Genomic DNA, 22982 nt, shown 5'->3' with positions numbered 1-22982 from the left:
ATAATTTACTATCCCTAGTGCTGAAGTCTTAAGAGGAATCCTTCAAACATATAAACTATCCAAACTGAACTACTACAATTTTTTTTTTTTTTTTTTTTTTGCCAGTCCTGGGCTTGAGCTCAGGGTCTGAGCACTGTCCTTGGACTTTCTCAAGGCTAGAGCTCTACCACTTGAGCCTCAGCACCACTTCTGGCTTTTTTCTATGTATGTGGTACCGAGGAATCGAACCCGGGTCTTCATGCATGCTAGGCAAACACTTTAACCACTAGGCCAAACTCCTGGCCCTGAACTACTACAATTTTTAAATCCACTCATGGGAATGAGTGTTACATCCATTATTGTTTTTCTTTTTGTTCTGTAGTGCTGAGGATGAAATCCAGAGCCTTTCACATGTTAGGCAAACACTTTACCACTGTGCTACATGTCCAGCATGGAATACTGGGTTTTTTTTTTTTTTTAATAGCAAAAAACTAATAAGGCCATTTTATATAGCATACACAACAAAAATGTAGTTTATTTTTAAGCTCACATCCTTTAAATATCTTCTCACCCAAAAATAACAGTACTTTGATATAGTTTCTTTTTTCTTTTTCTTTTTAGCCAGTCCTGGGCTTGAGCTTAGGGCCTGAGCCCTGTCCTTGGACTTTCTCAAGGCTAGAGCTCTCCCTCTTGAGCCTCAGCACCACTTCTGGCTTTTTTTCTATGCATGTGGTACCGAGGAATCGAACCCGGGTCTTCGTGTATGCTAGGCAAGCATTTTACCACTAGGCCAAAGTCCCGGCCCCTTTGATATCATTTCTTATAATTTTTTTTGGTTTATCCATGTCTTCATTTCCTTACACACACACAAAAAAAAATATATTTTTTTTTTGGTGGGTCATGGGGCTTGAACTCTGGGCCTGGGTGTTGTTCCTAAGCAATTCAGTTCAAGGCTACAGCCCTACCCCTTGAGCCACAGCCCCTCTTCTGGTTTTCTAGTGGTTAATTGGAAATAAAATTATCAAATTCTTTAGTGCTCAGGCTGGCTTTGAACTGTGATCCTTAGATCTCAAGCCTCCTGAGCAGCTAGGACTACAGGCATGAACCACCTCCCTGGTGAAAATTTATTTTTAAGCCAAGCACCAATGGCTCATGCCTATGATCCTAGCTAATGAGGAGGCTGAAATCTGAGTACTGCAATGCAAAGCCAGCCTTCAGTGGGAAAACCCCTGAGATCCTTATCTCCAAAAACTACTAAAAAGAAACAAAACAACAAAAAAAAAAAGCCAGAAGTGGAGCAGTGGCTCAAGAGGTAAAGCTCAAGAAGCAAGCACTAGCCTTGAAGGAAGGAAGGAAGGAAGGAAGGAAGGAAGGAAGGAAGGAAGGAAGGAAGGAAGGAAGGAAGGAAGGGAGAGAGAGGGGGTGTGTAGGGAGGGAGGGAGAGGGAAGGGAGAGGGAAGGGAAAGGAGAGGGAAGGGAAGGGAGAGGGAAGGGAGAGGGAAGGGAGAGGGAAGGGAGAGGGAAGGGAGAGGGAAGGAGAGGGAAGGAGAGGGAAGGAGAGGGAAGGGAAGGGAAGGGAAGGGAAGGGAAGGGAAGGGAAGGGAAGGGAAGGGAAGGGAAGACCTCAGAGACAGTGATCAATCCCTGAGTTCAGGCCCAAAGACCAGTAAACAAGAGAAAAATCTCTACATGTATGATTATTAGGATTAACACAACATTTTTTTTTGAGGGGGGATGCTAGGCCTGGGGCTTGAACTCAGGGCCTAGGTACTATCCCTGGGCTTCTTTTGCTCAGAGCTAGCACTGTACCATTTGACCACTGTGCCCCTTCCACCTTTTTTGGTTTATGCAGTACTACGAAACTGAACCCAGGGCTTCATGCATGCAAGTACTCTACCACATTCCCAACCCCATTTACATAATATTCAATCATATATATGATAAATACATATTATATCATATTCATATAGGTGAATCTTTTTTAATGATTTAATTATTATGGAACATTTAGTGTGTTGCTCTTGTTTCTTATTTTGGTGGTGGTAGGGACCAAACTCAGGGTCAAGTACACTAGGCAAGCACTCTACTACTGAGACACATCCCCAATCCAGTTACCCACACTTTTGCTAACGTAATGTTGTAGTGAATATCTTTGGTGAACCTTCAGGAGTTCTCTGCCAGCCAGGAGCTGGTAGATCACACCTGGAATACTAGCTATGCAGGAGGCTCAGATCAAAGGATTGTCATTTGAAGCCAGTCCAGGCAGGAAAGTCCGTGAGACTTGTCTCCAATAAACTACTCAAAAATCCAGAAGTGGTATGGTGGCTCAAGTGGTAGAACACTAGCCTGAGTGAAAAAAACTCAGGGATAGCACGCAGGCCCTAAGTTTAAGTACTCCCCCTCCAGCTTACCTCCCCCTACAAAAAAATCTTCCAAGAGCATAAAGATACACCTTGGATCTTATATTATTCTAAAACGTTTGAAGCAATGGTGGTAACTGGTCTCAGTTAAAGCTTGCAACAAACACAATACCATGGTTTACCAGTAGCCCTTGAAAACAAAACCTCCTCACCCAATGGGGAAAAGTTCCACATATAAGAGAAGGGTTAGAAAGACATATCTATCAGCCCTGATTCACCCTTCCACATACGCCACTACATAGCTACTATCACCCATCTTAAAGAAATTACAAGAAAACACCAATTAAAAGGAGACAGGAGAATAAAATCTCCAGACTTGCTGGGCCCAGTGGCTCTTCCACATACATCACTACATAGCTACTATCACCCATCTTAAAGAAATTACAAGAAAACACCAATTAAAAAGAGACAGGAGAATAAAATCTCCAGACTTGTTGGGCCCAGTGGCTCAACGCCTGTAATCCTAGGAGGCTGAAATCTGAGGATTTCAGTTCAAAGCCAGCCCAGGCACTAAAGACTGTGAGACTCTAATCTCCCATTAACCACTAGAAAACCAAAAGTGGGGCTGTGGCTCAAGGGGCAGGGCGGTAGTCTTGAGCTGAAGAGCTCAGGGATAGCACCCAGTTCAAGCCTCACAACTGACAAAATTAATTAAAATCTCCAGATTCCGAACCCAGAGATATGCCACACAAACCACAACAAAATTCATGAATAAACATAGCAATATATTTCCCTCAAAAATCAGTAACACCAGACAGATGCCAGGGGCTCACATCTGTAATCCTAACTACTCAGGAGGCTTATATCTGATCATTACAGATTGAAGCCAGCCCTGGCAGCCCTGGTATGAGGCTCTTATCTCCAATTATCACCAAAATGCCAGAAGTGGAACTGTGGCTCAAGTGCTAAAGTACCAGCCTGGAGCAAAACAACTAAGGGGAAATGTCCTGACCCTAAGTTAAAGCCCTCATACCAGCAAAGGGGGGTGAGGAAGGCCCCACTAACAGTAAAGTCCAAACAAAGACAAAAATGCTTAATGAAAGTTACTGATATTTAAACAGCAACCAATTCATAAAAGATTCAAACAGAGAGAGCAAACAAAGGAAAATACACACAGAAGGTAATGAAGGATATGAAAGACGAATTCAATAAAGATATGGAAATCTTGGAGCCCGGATCACAGTTTAATGGTAGTGTGCTCGCCTGGCACGTACCAAGTCCTGGGTTCAATTCCTCAATACCACATATACAGTAAAGGCCAGAAGCAGTGCTGTGGCTCAAGTGGCAGTGCACTAGCCTTGAGCAAAAAGTGTCCAGAGACATTGCCCAGGCCCTGAATCAAGCCCCAGAACTGGTTAAACAAACAACAACAAAATGGAAATCTTGAAAGAAAGGAAAAAAATCAAACCAAACTCCTAGAAGACTTCAATTATCCAAGTAAAAAATGCTCAATGAATGGCCAAGGAGTTTGGCCTAGTGGTAAGAGTGCTCGCCTAGCACGCACGAAGACCCAGGTTCCATTCCTTGGTACCACATAATTAGAAAAAGCCAGAAATGGTATTGTGGCTCAAGTGGTGGAGCACTAGCCTTGAGAAAGCCCAAGGACAGTGCTCAGGCCCTGAGTTCAAGTCTAGAGACCAACAAAAATAAATAAAAATCCTAGCTACTCAAGAAAGCCTAAGTAACAGAACAGAGAAAGTTAGAATCAGAGTATCAAATGTTGAAAATAAAACACAAGAATTAGATCAAACATTCAAACATGCTAAAAAAACAGAAGACAGCAGGAACTTCAAAGAACTCTCATACTCCCTCAAAAGATCAAATCTACATGTAACGGGGATAGATGAGGGAGAAGAAATGAAAGTAAAGGTACTGCGGAACTATTCAAAAGGAAAAAAAAACAGGCAGAAAACTTCCTGAAGAGTATCATCCATGTGACAGAAGCATCCAGAACTCTAAACACGAAATATACACAAGAACAAAGAAAAAAAAAAACAATATAGGAAGAAGGCGACCTACAATGGCAGGCTCATTTAGAGTTAACAGCAGATTTCTTAAAGCAAACATTACGTGAATGGGGATATGAAAATAAGTAATTCAAGCCCTGAAGGACAATTGTTACCCTAGACTGAAGCTATCCTTCAAAATGGGAAGAAAAATAAAAACCTTCCATAATAAACATAAAGAAATTTATGACCACTAAACTAGCACTATAAAAACTACCAAGAAGGGGCCGGGAGTTTGGCCTAGCGGTAGAGTGCTTGCCTAGCATGCACGAAGACCTGGGTTCGATTCCTCGGTACCCCACATACATAGCAAAAAGCCAGAAGTGGTGCTGAGGCTCAAGTGGTAGAGTGCTAGCCTTGAGAAATTCCAAGGACAGTGCTCAAGTCCTGAGCTCAAGCCCAGGACTGGCAAAAAAAAAAAAAAAAAAAAAAAAAAAAAAAAAAAAAAACCTACCAAGAAGGCAGGGAGTTTGGCCTAGTGGTAGAGTGTTTGCCTAGCATGCACAAAGACCTGGGGTGGATTCTTGTGGCTCAAGGGGTAGAGTGACAGCCTTAAGCTGAAGAGCTCAGAGTTTAAGCCCCACAACCAACCCCAAAACAAACAAAAAACGACTAAGAGAGCCAGGAGTTTGGCATAGTGGTAGAGTGCTTGCCTAGTATGCATGAAGACCTGGGTTTGATTCCTTGGTACCACAGAAAAAAGGCCAGAAATGGTGCTGTGGCTCAAGCAACAAAGTTCTTAGCCTTGAGGAAAAGCCCAAGGACAGTGCTCAGGCCCTGAGTTCAAGCCAGTACTGGCAAAAAAAGAGAAAAAGAAAAAGATGACCTAAGGGAATCATAGTCTAAGAAAACAAAAAATACAGGAATGAATATATTCTTCTAGATGAGTACCAACACAGAAAGAGAAAGGGCTCAAGCATCACAAAAACAACAAAATTCAGGAAACACAGAGCCTATCTGTCAATAGTAATTTTTATTAACTCTTCAAAACTGAAAGATACAGACCAGGCCAGGTGCTGATAACACACACTTATAATCCTACTGCACAGAAGGTTGAGATCTGAGGATCACAGTTCAAAGCCAAGCCCAGGCAGGAAAGTCCATGAGACTCATCTTGAATTAACCACAAGAAAACCACAAGTGGCACTGTTGGCTCAAAGGGCCAGAATACTAGTTTGGCAAAAGAGCTCAGGGATAGTGCCTAGACCTAGAGTTCAAACCCTGCAACTGATGACAAAAAAAAAAAAAAAACACCAAAAACCCCAAAGTGACCCATGAAAAGAAAATTACACTTGTCAACACATATGCATCAAACACACTCAGCACACTCAGGTTCATTAAACAAAACTGAGTTCATTAATACACATTGTTCTCAGGAGCCCATGGAACTTCCTCAAAAATAGATCAAATTCTAGGACAATCAGCAAAATACACAAAAATTGAAATAACCTTGTATCTGACAACAACAAAGTTAAAGGAGAACTCCACAGCAAAAGTTAACAGGGAAAATATTCAAACACATGGAAACTTAATAACACACACTAAGATCCCTAGCTAACTTCAAAGAGAAGCAAAGGAAGGGGTGACATTGTCCAAAAAAAAAAAATGTACCCATGACCTGACTTAACACCTCAATACAATACCATAATAATAAAATCCTACTTTTAGCTGGGTGCTAGTGGCTCAAACCTGTAATCCTAGCTACTCAGCCTGAGATCTAAGGATAACGGTTCTAAGCCAGCCTGGACACAAAAGTCTGTGAGACTTCTATCTCCAATTAACCACCAGAAAACAGGAAGTAGCACTGTGGCTCAAGAGGCAGAGTGATAGCCTTGAGCTGAAAAGCTAAGGGACAGAGCCCAAGATCCTGAGTTCAAGCTCCACGGACTGACAAAATTTTTAAAAAGACCGGACACAATGACTCATGCCTACAATCCTAGCTACTCAGGAGGCTGAGATCTGAGGACTGTGGTTCAAGCTGGCCCGGCACTAAAAAGTCCACGAGGACTCTTATTTCCAATTAACCACCAGAAAATTGGAAGTGGTGCTGTGGCTCACGGAGAAGGGCAGCAGCCTTGAGCTGAAGAGCTCAGGGACAACACCCAGGCGCACGGTTCAAGTCCCACAACCAACAAACAAAAAAAAACAAAAGAAAATTAATTTTTTTTAAAAGGAGAGAAAAAAAGCTCAGGCCTGTAATCCTAGCTATTTAGCAGGCTGAGATCTGAGGATCTTGGTTCAAAGCCAGCCCAGGAACAAAAGGGCTTGAGACTCATCTCCAATTAACCTCTAGAAAATGGAAAGTGGGGCTTGGAAGTGGGGCTTGGCTCAAGGGTGGGGGTAGGGAGGTAGCCTTGAGATAAAGAGCTCAGGGACAGCGCCCAGGCTGAATTCAAGCCCTATGACCCACCCCTCAAAAAAATTTTTTAACTAAATAAACCCTAAAAATCTTAAAGAAATGAGAGGTGGAGAGTGTGGGCTAGTGGTAGAATGCTTGCCTAGTGTGCTCGAAGACCCAGGTTCGATTCCTCAGTATCACATACACAGCAAAAGCCAGAAGTGGTGCTATGTCTCAAGTGGTAGAGCTCTAGCCTTGAGAAAGCCCAAGGACAGTACTTAGGCCCTGAGCTCAAGCCCCCCCCCAAAAAAAATAAATAAAAGCTTAAAGAAATAAAGAATCAAAAAGATATAAACCACTAAGCAAGGCCAGGACAAGCAAATGAGATGGAAGCAGTAATAGTGTGGAATTCACACAATGTGATAATTCTACATGTTTTTTCTTTGGTTGCATTTTGGCCAGCTCTAGGGATTGAACTCAGGCTCTAGGCACTGTCTTTGGGTTTTTCTCAAGGCTAGCACGCTACCACTTCTGGCTTTTTTGTGTATGTGGTACCAAGAAATAGAACCCAGGGCTTCACACATGGTAGCCAAGCACTCTATCAGTAGGCCACACTCTCAGGAATTCTAACTTTTAAAAAAAATTTCCTGGGGCTGGGAGTATAGCCTAGTGGTAGAGTGCTAACCAAGCATTCAGGAAACCCTGGGTTCCATTCCACCTTATCACATACACAGAAAAAGTCAGAAATAGTACTGTGCCCAGGCCCTGAGTTCAAGCCCCAGGACTGGCAAAAAAGAAAGAACGAACAAAAGAAAGAAAAAGAAAAGAAAGAAAAAAAAGAGCCTGGCTCATGCCTATAATCCTAGCTCCTCAGGAGGCTGAGATCTGAGGATCAAAGTCCAATGCCAGCCTGGGCACAAAAGAACCTGAGACTCTTATCTCCAGGGACAACGTCCAGAGCCAGGCCCAGGCCCAGGGCAGTAGCCTTGAACTGAAGAGCTCAGGGACAGTGGTCATGCCTAGTTCAAGATCCATGACCCACAAAAAAAAAAAAAATTCCTTAAGCAAATAAGTCACATACATTAAAGTATATAAGTCATATACATTAATGCTCAATATATACAGCATTTCAAATGTATGCAGACTTACTTTTGTTTTTGTTTTTTTTTTTTGGGGGGGGGAGCCTGGTCGTGGGGTATGAACACTGGGCCCAAAAGCCACAGTGCCACTTCTGGTTTTCTGGTGGTTAATTAGAAATAAGAGTCTCAGGGATTTTAAGGCTGGCTTTGAACCATGATCTTAAGATCTCAGTCTCCTGAGTAGCTGCAGATGTGAGCCACTGACACCCAGCCACACATACTGCTTAAAACTGTAATTAAAGTGCCAGGTGCTACTGGTTCACACCTATAATCCCAGCTATTTTTGAAGGTGAGATCTGAGATTTCAGTTGAAAGTCCAGCAACAGAGTCTGAGACACCTCTCTCTCTGATTAACCACCAGAAAGCCAGAGGAGTGATGGCTCAAGGAGTAGAACACAAACTTGAGCAAAAAAGCTCAAGGACAGTCCAGCCCCTGAATTCAAGCCCCAGTACCAACACAAGAAGAAAAAGTGAAATTGGGTAATGAACCTGAAAAAACTTATTAAGCCATACTTCACAGCTAAGTTTTCATGAATGAGTATGTCAGCTTTGAGTAGGTATGAATGTATTCTTTGTCTACCAAAGATAAACTGCACAAAATGAAATGACCACACAGAAGTGGGGCTGTGACTCAAGGGGTAGGGCTGTAGCCTTAGCTGAAGAGCTCAGGGACAGGCACAGGCCCAGAGTTCAAGCCCCATGACCCACCAAAAAAAAAAAAAAAAAAAGACCGCAGCAATTAAATACAGGTGGTAATAAACTTTTTTATACTTGATGATAATAAACTTTTTTACATGTAGCATTAGTAAGTGAACTCAGAACCTCACATTTGTAGACTTTACCACATGAACCTCACTTCAGCTAGTAATGAACATTTTGAAACTAAAAATCTAAATATCAAAAGCTCTTGATACTTTCAAACACTTGGATTACTTTTCCCAAATAAGTGAACATAATTCCTAACTCTCTGACTTCCTTACAAAGGTTCAATTTACCATGTTTTTAAACTAAGACAGTGTGAGAAAATCAAACTTTAAATGTTCAACTTAGATCTTTTCTTGGGCTAGCAAACTAAGATGGCCATACTCTCATAACACAGGGCAAGAGCAACAAGCCACAGAACCAAACAGGTTAAAAAAAAAAAATACTCAGCTTTCTTAGATGCAAGTACTCAGTAAGTTACAAAGGATATTAGTTTATTGTAACATAGGTTTTTTTATGGAAATAATCTTGTCCAAAGAGTATCATATGTGTTTTAAGTACTAGACTAAGTTATGTTTATCAGATGTACTAAATGCATTGAGGGATTTTTTATTTTGGGGGAGGGTCAGTCGTGGGGCTTGAACTCTGGGCCTAGGTGCTGTCTTTGAGCTCTTCAGCTTATGGCTACCACTCTACCACTTGAGCCACAGCACTACTTCCATCTTTTTGGTGGTTAATTGGAGATAAGAATCTCTCAGACTTTCATGCCTGGGCTGGCTTTGAACCGTGAACCTCAGATCGCAGCTTCCTGAGTAGTTAAGACTATGGGCATATCAGCCACTAACACCTGGCTCTTGACTTGTATTTTTAAGTTATAATGGTTTGATCTAGACATAATTCTTTCACTATTCACATCAAGACTATCATTTTTAAAAAGTTGAAGTGGGTCATTAGTCAACTGATGTGGCAACCATCCATAATCATCACTAGAGAGGCAGACAATCACAAGATCTTAAGGACAGGCTTGGCTAAATAAGGAATTCCAGGCCAGAATCAAGATCTTGATTCCAAGAAAAGGGTGGCCCAGTGGTAGAGTGCTTGCCTGGCATGCATAAGCCCCAAGTTCAGGGGCCAGAGGACGTGGTGGTATGGCTCAAGGATAGTTCCCAGGCCCTGAGTTGAAGCCCCAGGATTGGCAAATTAATTAATTCATTTTTAAAAACTAATTACAAGATTAAAAGAAATGAACTCTTCCATAAACCCAAATGTAATACACTATTAGCTTGGCACCAATGGCTCATACACTTGGTAATCCTAACTATTCAAGAGGCTGACAATAAGACTGCAGTGTGAAGTAAGCATGGTTAAACAAATTCAAGTGACTCTTATCCCCAATTAGCCAGCAAAAAGCCAGAAGTGGAAGTTTAGCTCAAGTGCTAGAGCACCAGCCTTGAACAGAAAAAGCTAAGCAAGAGCATGAGTTCCCTGAATTCAAGTCATTACCCACACAGACAAAAAAGACTATGGCCTGTCATAATCTCACAGTATACAATAATTTAATGACTATTCAAATCAGAAATTTCAGCTCAGTGGAGTGGTGCATGCATATAATCTCAGCTACTCCAGAGGCTGAAGCAGGAAGGATTCTAAATTCCAGGGCAGCCTGTACATACCCTTTCTCAAAACGAAAAAATAAAATAGGGCTGGAGTAATAGATCTGTAGCAAAGTGCTTGCCTAGCGTGAATGAGACCCTGGATTCAATCCCCAGTAAAATAAAAATACATATACATTAACTCTATACCATATAATACTCATTTTTAAGCAACTAAAGCAAAACAAAATTGTTCTAGTGATCATCTTTATATTTTCATTCTGGTTACAATGTAAAGTTAAGACATCTTCTGGAGGGGCTGGGAGTTTGGCCTAGTGGTTAAAGTGCTTGCCTAGCATGCATGAAGACCAGGGTTCGATTCCTCGGTACCACATACATACAAAAAAAGCCAGAAGTGGTGCTGAGGCTCAAGTGGTAGAGCTCTAGCCTTGAGAAAGTCCAAGGACAGTGCTCAGGCCCTGAGCTCAAGCCTAGGACTGGCAAAAAAAAAAAAAAAAAAAAAAGACATCTTCTGGAAACCACTATTTTGTGACAATGACAACAAGCTACCCTTCAAAATCTAATTTAATCTTCTTGCTAGTTTTCTCAAGGTACCACAGAACACTATCAAAACTGTTATTTTTAGCCAGGTGCTAGTGGCATCTGTAATCATAACTGCTCTAGAGACTGAGATCTAGATAAAGGTTCAAAGCCAGTCCAGGCAAAATAGTCATTGGGACTATATCTCAAAAACTAAGGCTGGAAGCATGATTCAAGTAACAGAATGACAACTAAGCAAGCAAGCTTTAAGTTCAAAATAAATACTAAATGTGGACCAAACCCACACCCTTGTATATTCGAAACAGATACTCTACCACTGGGCTATACACAGAGCCTCTGTGTTAACTTTTATTATGTATTATTCTATAGGTTGAAAAAAATCTTTTGGGGAGAGAGGAAGGGTACTGGAACCTGAACTCAGGGACTGGACCTCAGCTTTGCTGCTCAATGTTGCCTTGCCACCTGAGCCTCCACTTCTGGTTTTATGGAGATAAGAGTCTCACAAACTTTTCTGCTGGAGCTGGCTTTGCACTAGATCAGGTCTCAACCTCCTGAGCAGATAAGATTACAGGCATGAACCACTAACACCTAGCTTAAAACATTTTTAATGAATGTAAAGTTCACTTTGAATATGACCAATACTTCCTAAAATACATAAGAATTATATTCCTTTAAGAGAGAAATACTTAAGCCTGCCTCATGCTTGCTAAGCAAGTACGATAGTGCTTGAACCATCCCCCTAGCCCTTTTCACTTTATTTCTCAAAAACACTATATTTTTCCTCAGGGCCACAAACCTTCTACCTACTGGGATTACAAATATAAACTAGTCCCCGTTTATTCCTTGAGATAGTCTCTCTAACTTTTTGTGCAGACTGGTCCTAGACTTTGATCCACCCAATTTGTGTCTTTCAAATAGCATTATAGACATAAGTCACATACTTGACAGGCTTTAATCATTATCAAAGAAATGAACATTGTATACTACTACAAGGCAAATAATTTTCTTTTTTTCTTTTCTTTTGTTGGTTGTAGGACTTGAACTCTGGGCCTGGGCACGGTCACGGAGCTCTTCAGCTCAACACTACTGCCCTAGCCCTTGAGCCACCATGCCACTTCCGGTTTTTTGGCGATTAATTGGAAATAAGAGTCCACAGGGGGCCAGGAGTTTGGCCTAGTGGTAGAGTGCTTGCCTACCATGCATGAAGACCCGGGTTCGATTCCTTGGTACCACATACATAGAAAAAAGCTGGAAATGGTGCTGAGGCTCAAGCCTTCAGAAAGTTCAAGGACAGTGCTCAGGCACTGAGCTCAAGCCCAGGACCGGGAAGACAAAATAAAGAGAGTCTCACAGACTTTTTAGTATCCAGACTGGCTTTGAATTGAAGTCCTCAGTAGCTAGGATTATAGGCATGAGCCACTGTGGCCCAGACAAGTAATTTTGGTTTTTCTTTTGTTGGTCGTTGGGCTTGAAATCTGGGCCTGTGCATTGTCTCTAAGCTCTTCAGTTCAAGACTAGCATTCTGCCACTTGCACCACAGCACCACTTCTGGTTTTCTGGTGGTTAAATGCAGACAGGAATCTAACAGACTTTCCTGCCCAGGCTGGCTGTGAACTTAGATCCTCAGATCCCAGCCTCCTAAGTAGCTAGGATTACAGATGTAAGCCACGAGCACCCAGCTTTCATATACTATTTTTTTAAGCAAAATCTTTTTACCCAGGAGGAGTGGCATGACTATACTCTCAACTCTGAGACTGAAGTAGAATAATCACAAGTTGTTTAAAGAGCTTTGGTATCAAAATAACTTAAAAAGGGCTGGGAATATGGAGTAGTGATAGGGTACTTGCCTGGCATGCATGAAACCCTGGATTCGATTCCTCAGTACCACATAATAGAAAAAGCTGTAAGTGGCTCAAGTGGTAGAGTACTAGCCTTGAGCACAGAGAGACTCAGGGGCAGAGCCCAGGCCCTAAGTTCAAGCCCCAGGACTGGCAAAGAAAAAAGAAAAATGAAAAGGGTTAACAATCTAGCTAGTCCAATCAGCTAGCTGATTTTAAACAAACATAGTTAAATATTCAAATAATTATAATACAACTTTCCAGTATAGTTTATTACAGAAAGTATCACTTACCTAAATTAAGTCAATCTTTTCTTTATTGGTCATGGGGTTTTAACTCACAACCTAGGCACTGTCCCTGAGCTCTTTCACTCAAGGTTAGCATTATACCACTTTGAGCCACACTGCCACTTCCAGTTTTATGATGGTTAATTGGAGGTCTCACGGGGTTTTCTGCGTGGGCTGGCGCTAAACTCAGATCTCAGCCTCCTAAGTAGCTAGGATTACAGGCCTAAGCCTGTAATGTCATTTAAGTATAGAAAAACGAGCTTTATTTTCATCCCTACTCTCTTCAAAAACCCTATTAACAGCAAGAAGAATAAAACATGTAATTCACAAAATAAAGGTGGGAGAGAGAAGTAATGACATAGAGAAATTTAACAGACACCAGAAGACTGAAGCCTAAGTGTGTGGGAGATGAGGTACAAGGAGTTGAATCAAGTTCATGCATATAGAAAAACCTGGAACAGCTTAAGAACAGAACACTTAGTACTTCAGAAAATCAAGGTGGGAAGTGGGGCTGAAAAAAGATGAAAGGAATATATAAAGTAAGTTAACAAGTTAAACACTTAGACCATTTCCTCCAGCCTTTCAGAAAATGACTTCCATAGGGTGCTGTGGCTCACGCCTGTAATCCTACTGACTGAGGAGGCTGAGATCTGAGGATCATGGTTCAAAGCCAGCCCAGGCACTAAAGTCCATAAGACTCTTATCCCCAATTAACCACTAGAAAACTGGAAGTGGCGATGTGGCTCAAAGGGTAGGGCAGGACAGGAGTTTGGTCTAGTGGTAGAGTGCTTGCCTAGCATGCACAAAAACCGGGATTTGATTCCTCAGTACCACACACATAGAAAAAAAAAAAGCTGGAAATAGTGATGTGGCTCAAGTGGTAGAGCGCTAGCCTTGAGAAAGCCCAAGGACAGAGTTCATCAGGCCCTGAGTTCAAGCCCCAGAACTGGCCAAAAAAAAAGGGTAGGGCAGCAACCTTGAACCTAAGCCCTCAGGTACAGCGGCCAGGCCCAGAGTTCAAGCCCCACAACCAACCAAAAGAAAAAAAAAAAAAAGAAAATGACTATTCCCACATAACACAAGACTAAAGATTATATTCAGAAAAGGTTAAACAAGAGAACCCCTAACTTTGAGAAGAAATTAGGTTACAATTTTTTGGTTTTGCTCTTGTGTCACTCCTGGCACTTGAACTCAAGGGGCCTAAGCACTGTCTCTGAGCTTTCTGATCAAGGCAGCACTCTACTACCTAAGCAACAAGCTCTACTTCCAGCTGTTTTTGAGTAGTTCATTGGAAGCAAGAGTCTCACACACTTTCCTGTCTTAGCTGAACCACAATCCTCAGATCTCAACCACCTGAATAGCTAGGATATAGCTAAGGAAAGAGACTATCTTCTAGTGGGTGGAGGCACAGCTCAGTTGGTAAGAGCCTGAGCTAATGAATGAAATCAGGTACCAAGTTCAAGCTCCAGTCTCAGATCACCACAATTGTAGAGACACCAGTGGACTAGCTCCTCAGAAAGCTGAGATCTAGGCACCCTGGCTCACGCCTGTAATCCTAGCTACTCGGGAGGTTGAGATCTGAGGGTCTCCATTCAAAGCCAGCCCAGGCAATACAAAGCTACAAAGCTGAATTAATCACTAGAAAATGGGAAGTAGGCTGTGGCTCAATCCAGGACTGGCAACAACAACAAAAATAATACGATTGGCCTTTCCTATGCAAGAGTTTTTAATTTGCGTTAGAACAATCAACATTCCAGAAAGGACCGAAGGTGTCCCCCTCAGTGGAAGACTGCTTGTCGGGTGCATGGGCAAGGCTTTAATTTCAATTTCTAGCACTAAAGAACATAAAGCAAAGCACTAAATATCACATTTTTTTTTAAGTCAGTTATAGGACTTGAACTCTCAGCCTGGGTGCTGTCTCTGAGCTCTTCAGCTTAAGACTAGTGCTCTACTGCTTGAGCCACAGCTTCATTTCCGGTTTTTTGGTGGTTAATTGGAGCTAAGTTTCATATACTTTTGTGCCTGGGCTGGCTTTGAACCACAATCCTCAGAAGCCAGACTTCTGAGTAGCAAGGATTACAGGTGAGAGTCAACAGTGCCTGGCTGTACTCCTTGTTTTGGTCAGTAGCAGGACAAATTAGGTGAGGCTTGCAAGGGAAACTGCAACAAGAAATTTGGAGATAAACACTCTATTAATGTACTGATTAAAAGCACACCTGCACTACTTTGTTTCAAACTCCCTCAATCAGCTACAATACCTACCTTAAAAGGGGGGGGGGGGAGAGGAGCGGGCCTGGAGTTTGGCCTAGTGGTAGAGTGCTTGCCTAGCATGCTCCAAGACCCGGGTTCAATTCCTTGATATCACATATATAGAGAGAGAAAAAGCCAGAATGGTTCTGTGGCTCGAGTGGTAGAGCTCTAGCCTTGAGAAAGCACAAGGACAGTGCTCAGGCCCTGAGTTCAAGGCCCAGGACTGGTCAAAAAAAAAAAAAAAAGCCAGGCACAGTGACTCAAATCTGTAATTATAGCTAGTAGGGAGGCTGTGATCTGAGGATCAGAGTTCAAAGCCAGCCCAGGCACTAAAGTCCATGAGACTCTTATCTCTAATTAACCACTAGAAAACCGGGACTGGCGCTATGGCTTAAGGGATAAGGCAGTAACCTGGAGATGAAGAGCTAAGGGACAGTGCCCAGGCCCAGAGTTCAAGCCCCATATCTGACCCCCCCAGTCCCCCCCCTCAAAAAAGGCATCTTTTCTTCTTCTCTTTTTGTTGTTGCTGTTGGTTGCAGGGATTGACCTCAGGGCCTAGATGCTGCCCCTGAGCTCTTTTGGAAAAGGATAACACTGTATCATTTTGAGCTACAGCTCCACTACTGGTTTTTGAGTGGTTAACTGGAAAAGAGTCAGAAGAGTCTCATGGGGACTTTTCTGCCTCGACTGGCTTTGAACTGAGATCTGCAGATCCTTCCTTTAAGTAACTAGGATTACAGTCATGTGCCCCTGGTGCTCAATGTATCTTTTTTTCTAACTTGCCTACTTGACTCAAAATCATTTACTGAGAACTGATCCAGAATACATATACCTAAACAGGAAGGGAAAGAGTCAGGAAGAGGAAAGAATAATAAAATGTCTCTTGATTATAATAAATATTGAAAGAGAAAAATATTTATTTGAAACACATATATGGTCTTGAAAGAAATCAGGATCATCCTTTTAACAAAGGTACAAGAGACAGATATGATACAGTGATCCAAATCTAATAAACTGACCAGGCTTTGTATCTCTGTATATAACTTTTTTTTCAATTAGTACTGGAGAGCCAGAAGTTGGTGGATCATGTCTGTAATCCTCACTTCTAAGGAAGCTGAGAGGTGAGAATCATTGTTTGAAGCCAGTCAGGCAGGAAAATCTGTGGCTCTTATCTCCAATAAATTACCAAAAAAAAAAAAAAAAAGTAGCACTGTGGCTCAAGTGGTAGAACACTAGCCTTGAGTCAAAGACGTTCACAGACAGTGCCCAGACCCTGAGATCAAGCCCCAGGACCAGCAATAAATAAAAAAATAAAAATAAATTTGAAAGTGGTAAGAATACATAATAAATATAAGGCCAGGTAAGTTTTGCTTTGTAAGAGATAACTAGTAGTACTCACTTTATATAAATACTACTTGAAAAAAATAATTTTTTAGTGCTAGGAAATATTTTCTACTAGGCCTTCTATTTTTATTCAATTTTTCTTTGCCAAAAATTAAATATTCAGGGCAGGAGTGTGGCCTCGTGGTAGAGTGACTGCTTAGCATGCACAAAGTTCTGGGTTTGATTATTTGGTACTCAGAAAAAGCCAGAAGTGGTGCTGTGGCTCAAGTGGCAGAGTAGTAGCCTTGAGCAGAAAGTGCCAAAGGACAGTGCCCAGGCCTTGAGTTCAAGCCCTAGGACTGGCAAGAAAAAAAAAATTCATACGTACATGTTAATTTGAAAAAATAGAAAGTACATATTTTCAAACAAAGAAACGAAAAATTATTAATAGAATAGTTAACATATCTATCCACCATTTATTTCTATCCTCACAGAGGCAAAGCCTGGAAGCCAAAAGCAGGCCACCTGTCTTAGAAAGCAAAAGACAGAGGAGATTTTTTCATTCTTAGTATTCTCCTGGCCCATTCTCCCAGGATTGTGCCAAAGAAACTGGCATCAACTAACCTTGCTTAAAACTGCTGCCAATGCCTGGAAGTCTTAAGCCAGCTACGTTTGGTCCCATCTCTTTATATTGATGACAACTGCCACCAGGTGGCAGCAAACCACAGCCAGGATTAGGTCAGATTTGAATCAAGCAGATTCCTCCCGGATAAAAATAACATTATATCATATTTTGTGTGCTTAAATTATCTTCATTTTCTCCTTATGGTAGGGAGATTCCTACCACCAATCATATAATAACCAATCTAGACTGTGACTACTATATTTTGTTCATATTTTTAGTATTTTCACTGTTACACATGAAAATAAAAAAAATTATGTCAATACAAGCATGCAATAAGACAATACATAGCTGAGCAGAGATGTATACCTGTAATTCTAGAATGTAGAAAACATATGAAAGAATCAGACTGGGCATAGGCAGAAGAAACCTAAGAGAAAGAGAAATCAGCTGAGTTTGAAGCTGAAATGAAGGACAGGTACTGATAGATCATGACCATACTCCTAGATACTTGGGAGGCACAGATCATCAGAAGGATGACAGTTCTACATCAGCCTGGGCATAAAAGTTGGTGATAATCAATCAATAAATGCTGGATGTGGTAACAACACCTCCTGTCATCACAGCCATGATGAGAAGATTAAATGTAAAGATCAAAGCCCAGGAAGTAGTGTTATGGCTCAAGTAGTGGGGCACTAGCCTTGAACAAGCCCTCAGTTCAAGCCCCATGACCAACTGATCAACAACAATAACAAAAAGCACCCAGGAGTTTGGACTAGTGGTAGAGTGCTTGCCTAGCATGCACAAAAACTGGGGTTTAATTCTTTGGTCCCACATACATAGACATACACAGAAAAAATCAGAAGTAGTGCTGTGGCTCAAGTGCTAGAGTACTAGCCTTGAGAAAACCAAAAGACAGTGCTCAGACCCCGAGTTCAAACCAGGACTGGCAAAAAAAAAAAAAAAAAAAAAAAAGATGGAGGCCTAGAATAACTGGGACAAAAAGTAAACCCAATCTCAAAAAAAAAAAAAAAAAAAAAGCCAAGAGTTATAGCAATTGCCTAATCAAAGAAAGAAAGAAAAAAAAAGAGAGGCCGGGAGTTTGGCCTAGTGGTTAAAGTGCTTGGCTAGCATGCATGAAGACCCAGGTTCGATTCCCCGGTACCACATACATAGAAAAAAGCCGGAAGTGGTGCTAAGGCTCAAGTGGTAGAGCTCTAGCCTTGAGAAAGTCCAAGGACAGTGCTCAGGCCCTGAGCTCAAGCCCAGGACTGGCAAAAAAATAAAAAAAAAGAAAGAAAGAAAGAAAGAAAGAAAGAAAGAAAGAAAGAAAGAAAGAAAGAAAGAAAGAAAAGAAAAGAAAAGAAAAGACAGACACACAGACAGACACACAAAGAGAAAGAAAGAAACCTCACACCTACTACTCAGAATGCTGAGTCAATCAAAGGATCAAGGTCTGAAACAAGACCAGGCTGACATAAAGATCCAGGACTGAAGAATGGATCAAATGTTAGAGCATCGGCTGTGAATAAAAAAAGGCTAGAAAGTATGAGTTTTGAGTTCAAGAAGGAAAGAAGGGAGACAGGGAAGGATAGCCAGATACTGGTAGCTCCTGACTATAATCCTATCTATATAAAGAGGATGAGTTTTGAGGACTAGGGTTAGAAGCCAGTTGGGACAGACAAATCCATGAGGCTGTTACCGTTACCTAACCAGCAAAAAGCCAGAATTGGGAAGGGAGGTGCAACTCAAGAGGTACAGTACCAGCCTTGAGCAGAAAAAGCCAAGGAATGCAAAGACCTGTGTTTAAGTCCTAGTACTGAACAAATTAAAGTCAAGGGTGAACACTTCAGAGGTTTTACTTTGTTTGGGGGATGGGGGAAGGAGGACTCCTAGGACATGAACTCAGGGTACTGTCCCTGAGCTTCTTTGATCAAGGAGCATGTTCTACCACTTGAGCCATAGCTCAAGTAGTTCATTTGGTAGTTAATTGGAGGGGAGAGTCTTTTTCAGTTTCCTGCCCAGGCTGGCTTTGAACTGCAATCCTCCTGAGTATGTAGGAATGATTATAGCCACCAGTGCCTGCTATCCCTTTACAAGTTTTTTTGTTGTTTTGTTGGTTGTAGGGCTTGAACTCAGAGCCTGGGCAATGTCCCTGAGCTTCTCTGTGCGCAAAACTGGAGCTCTATCATTTGAGCTAGTGTTAATTCCAGGTTTTGAGTGATTTAACTGGAGAGAGAAGTTTTACCGGGACTTTCCTGCTGGGGCTGGCTTTGAAACGCAATCCTCAGATCTCAGCCTCCTGAGTAGGTAGAATTACAGTGGTGACCCACTGAGGCCTGGTGCCTTCAGAGATTCTAAAGTATGTAGCTCAAGTTGGTAGAATCCTTGAGTTCATTACCACCATCACTCCTTACACTCTAAACTAATTCAATAATTTGTTTGAAAAGCTAAGGTAAGGAAAGATTACTTCACCTGATCAACAGCCCAATAAGGGCACACCGAAAGCACAAGGGCATCAGAGATAGGCTCATCTAGCCTGGCAATCAGGGAATAAGGCAGTGATTGTGATGCTGGCCCATGCTAAACAACAGGACCTGTCTAAAACAATAACTAGAAAAAACTTTATCCAAAGCCAGGTAGCTAGGTACCTATATTAATCATGGCTACTCAAGAGGCTGAGACCTCGAGAGGAAAATCCAGAAAAGCCTGCAAGACTCCATCCTTCACTGACAAGCAAAATGTCATCCTAGAGGTGAGGTTAAAATGGCAGAATGCCAGCTGTGAGTTTAAAAAAATAACAATAACCCCAAAACCAAAGTACAAGCTGAAGGAGAGAGTAAGGCCCTGAGTTTCAAGCCTAAGTTTAAAAAGGAGGATGCGGGCCCCAGTGCTCAACATCTGTAATCCTAACTACTAAGGAGACTGAGCCCAAGCAGAAATAGAAGGTAAAATATGGTGACTTCTATATCTAATGAGGTGCCAGAAAATTACAATGGAACCATTACTCAAAGTGGTAGAATGCCAGCCTTGAGCAAAAGAGCAAAGCACACGGGCCCTGAGTTCAAGACCCACACATAACAAACATAACTAAATAGGGAGCCATAGTTGTCAGGGGCTCACATCTGTAATCCTAGCTACTTAAGAAAGCTGAGGAGGCCAGGAGCAAGGTCTAATGGTAGAGTGCTTGCCTGGCATGCACGAAGATCTGGGTTCAATTCCTCAGTACCATATGCACAGAAAAATCCAGAAGTGGTGCTGTGCTCAAGCGGCAGAGTGCTAGCCCTGGGCAAAAAGTGTCCAAGGACAGAGCCCAGGCCCAGAGTATAAGCCCCATGACCCACCAAAAAAAAAATCTAAATAAAGGCTAGAATGTGTATCAATGGTGCTATGCTTGTCTTGAATGCACAAAAAAGAAAATCTAAACAGAAACCCAGTGGGAAAGTACTTTGCCTAAACATGTACAGATTCTGAATTCCATCCTATTACCATAATTACTATACCAAAATAAACAAAACTGGCAGTTTTTTCCATAGACCTACCCTACAAAAATTATTAAAAGTTTTTTAGGCTAAGAGAAAATGTCTCAGATTTTATAAGAATCATTCGTGGGAAAGTATAACACTGGAAAGGGAAGTATGTAGTGAATACAACAGAATTAATGACAAAAATTATATGTAATCCAGATTTCAGTATCCCTGAAATTTTATTGAGTCACACTCATTCAATTATTCTGCTTTGGTTCTAGTCTTGGGGCTTGAACTTTGGCCTAGGAGCTATCCCTGAATTTTGTTTTGTTTTATGTTTGTCGTGGGGCTTTAACTCTGGGCCTAGGCGCTGTCCCTGAGCTCTTCAGCTCAAGGCTACTGCCCTATCCCTGGAGCCACAGCGCCACTTCCGTTTTTCTACTGGTTCATTGGAGATAACAGTCTCATGGACTTTAGTGCCAGGGCTGGCTTTGAACTTCGATACTCAGATCTCAGCCCCCTGAGTAGCTAGGATTACAAACGTGAGCCACTGAATTAGCTTTATCCCTGAGTTCTTGTTTTTTGTTGTTGTTCCAATGTTAGTGCTCTACCACTTGAGCTACAGCTCCAGTTTCAGTTTCTTTAATGATATACAATGGCAGAGTTCAGTGGTTTACAAGACTACATATGACATTCTCATGGCTTCCTATTACCTGCTACATAATATAGCAAAAACCAATGATACAGTCATGTCTGCCAAGTGCTTTCAGCACTAAAACATTTTTACTATCATTGAATAACTGATTATATGGAAATAAAAGAGGAAGTGAACTTTAACTGTCACATTTTTAGCACAATGAAATGTTCTGTCATCAAATTAAATGGCAAAGTATTCTTTTTGGGTTTTTTTTGTGGGGGGTTTTGTAGGGGGTTGTGTGTATGTGTGTGTGTGTGTGTGTGTGTGTGTGTGTGTGTATTTTGGTTGGTCATGGGACTTGAATTCTGGGCCTGGGCACTGTCTCTGAGCTCTTCAGTTCAAGGCTACCATCTACCCTTCTGGTTTTTTGGTGTTTAATTGGAGATAGGAGTCTCAGGGAGTGTAGTGCATGGACTGGCTTTGGACTGCAATCCTCAGATCTCAGCCTCATGAGTAACTAGGATTATAGGCATCATCCACCATGTTCAGCACTTTTTGTTATTTAATAATGTTATCGGGTTAAATTGTTCAGAACAGTCTTCAAATCACAAAAAAAGTAAACAACAAATCCAGAAATTTTTAATTGAGTATTTATTATATCACAATGAAGTGTCTTCAGAAAATAAAAATAAAAGTAAACTACAACCGAAGTAGGGGAGTGGCCATTTACTAACAGTGAGTTAACAATGTTTGACTAAAGCAAGAAAATTTGTCCAGAGGAGGTAAACTTGTTCAAGATTATTAAACTTTGAAGAAAATAGTTGCTCAGAAGTTAGAAATATTGGGAGCAGTCTTAGTGACTAACTAAAAAAATAAGGCAAACGATTGAATATATTTCCTTGGCTCCAAATGAATCAGCAGTATCACTGACTCTGTATGATACAGCTCAGTTGCTGTTTGATCAGTCAATAGTTTGAAGTGACTAAAGAATTAGACTTTATGAATGTCTGTTTGGAACAACTACAAGCAAAAATACTTTCACACTTGAGAAAATACTAATTCAGTACAACCTGAAGTAGAATCTACATTAAAGTTGACATAAATAAGTACGTGTAGATAGAAAAAGGGTTAGTTGTACAAAATTTACAAACGTATTAAAGTATAAATGTAACTGTGTTTCAGGCTTATATGACTGAAACTATTAGCATGTACTTGCTGAAAATATTAGAAACTATCGTGTGTAAATTACTCGTGCTACAAAATGGTAAATTTAATTCATTTTTGTGTATTAAACTGGTACCCAAATAGAAACTAAATAATTGTGACATGTCCTATTCACAGCATTTTAACGGCTTGACCAAAACTTTTTTTTTCTTCCTTTTTTTTTTTTGTCAGTCCAGGGGCATGAACTCAGGACTTGGGCACTGTCCCTGACTTTCTTTTTTTCAAGGCTAGCTCTCTACCACATAAGCTACAATACCACTTCAGGCCTTTTCTGTTTATGTGGTACTAAGGAATCAAACCCAGGGCTTTATGCATACTAGACAAGCACTCTGCCACTAAGCCACATTCCTAGCCCAACTAAAACTTTTTGAGCTAGGACCAAGACAATTTTTTCTGAAGATGAACCATGACCATAAAAATGCTGAATGGCTTTGAAAATTAGCTTTTGTTTTTTGTGCCAGGACACTTTTGCTGTTTGCTTTTTTTTTTTGCCAGTCCTAGGGACTTGGACTTTCTCAAGGCTAGTACTCTGCCACTTGAGCCACAGCACCACTTCTGGTTTTTTCTATGTATGTGGTACCGAGGAATTAAACCTGG

The 22982-nt window shown here is 41.3% G+C and overlaps 1 protein-coding gene across 1 annotated transcript in view; it reads right to left on the bottom strand.

The window, feature by feature from the left end:
- Positions 1-22982, bottom strand: part of Ube2r2 (ubiquitin conjugating enzyme E2 R2) — a 56464-nt gene that overhangs the window by 19017 nt on the left and 14465 nt on the right. The gene's annotated exons all lie outside the window — the stretch shown is intronic.

The sequence above is a fragment of the Megascapheus bottae genome, chromosome 3 (assembly GCF_031878675.1).
Source record: "Megascapheus bottae isolate mThoBot1 chromosome 3, mThoBot2.hap1, whole genome shotgun sequence".
NCBI lineage: Eukaryota > Metazoa > Chordata > Mammalia > Rodentia > Geomyidae > Megascapheus > Megascapheus bottae.
Note: the sequence above shows the minus strand (reverse complement) of the source record. Positions and strands in the feature narration are given on the sequence as shown.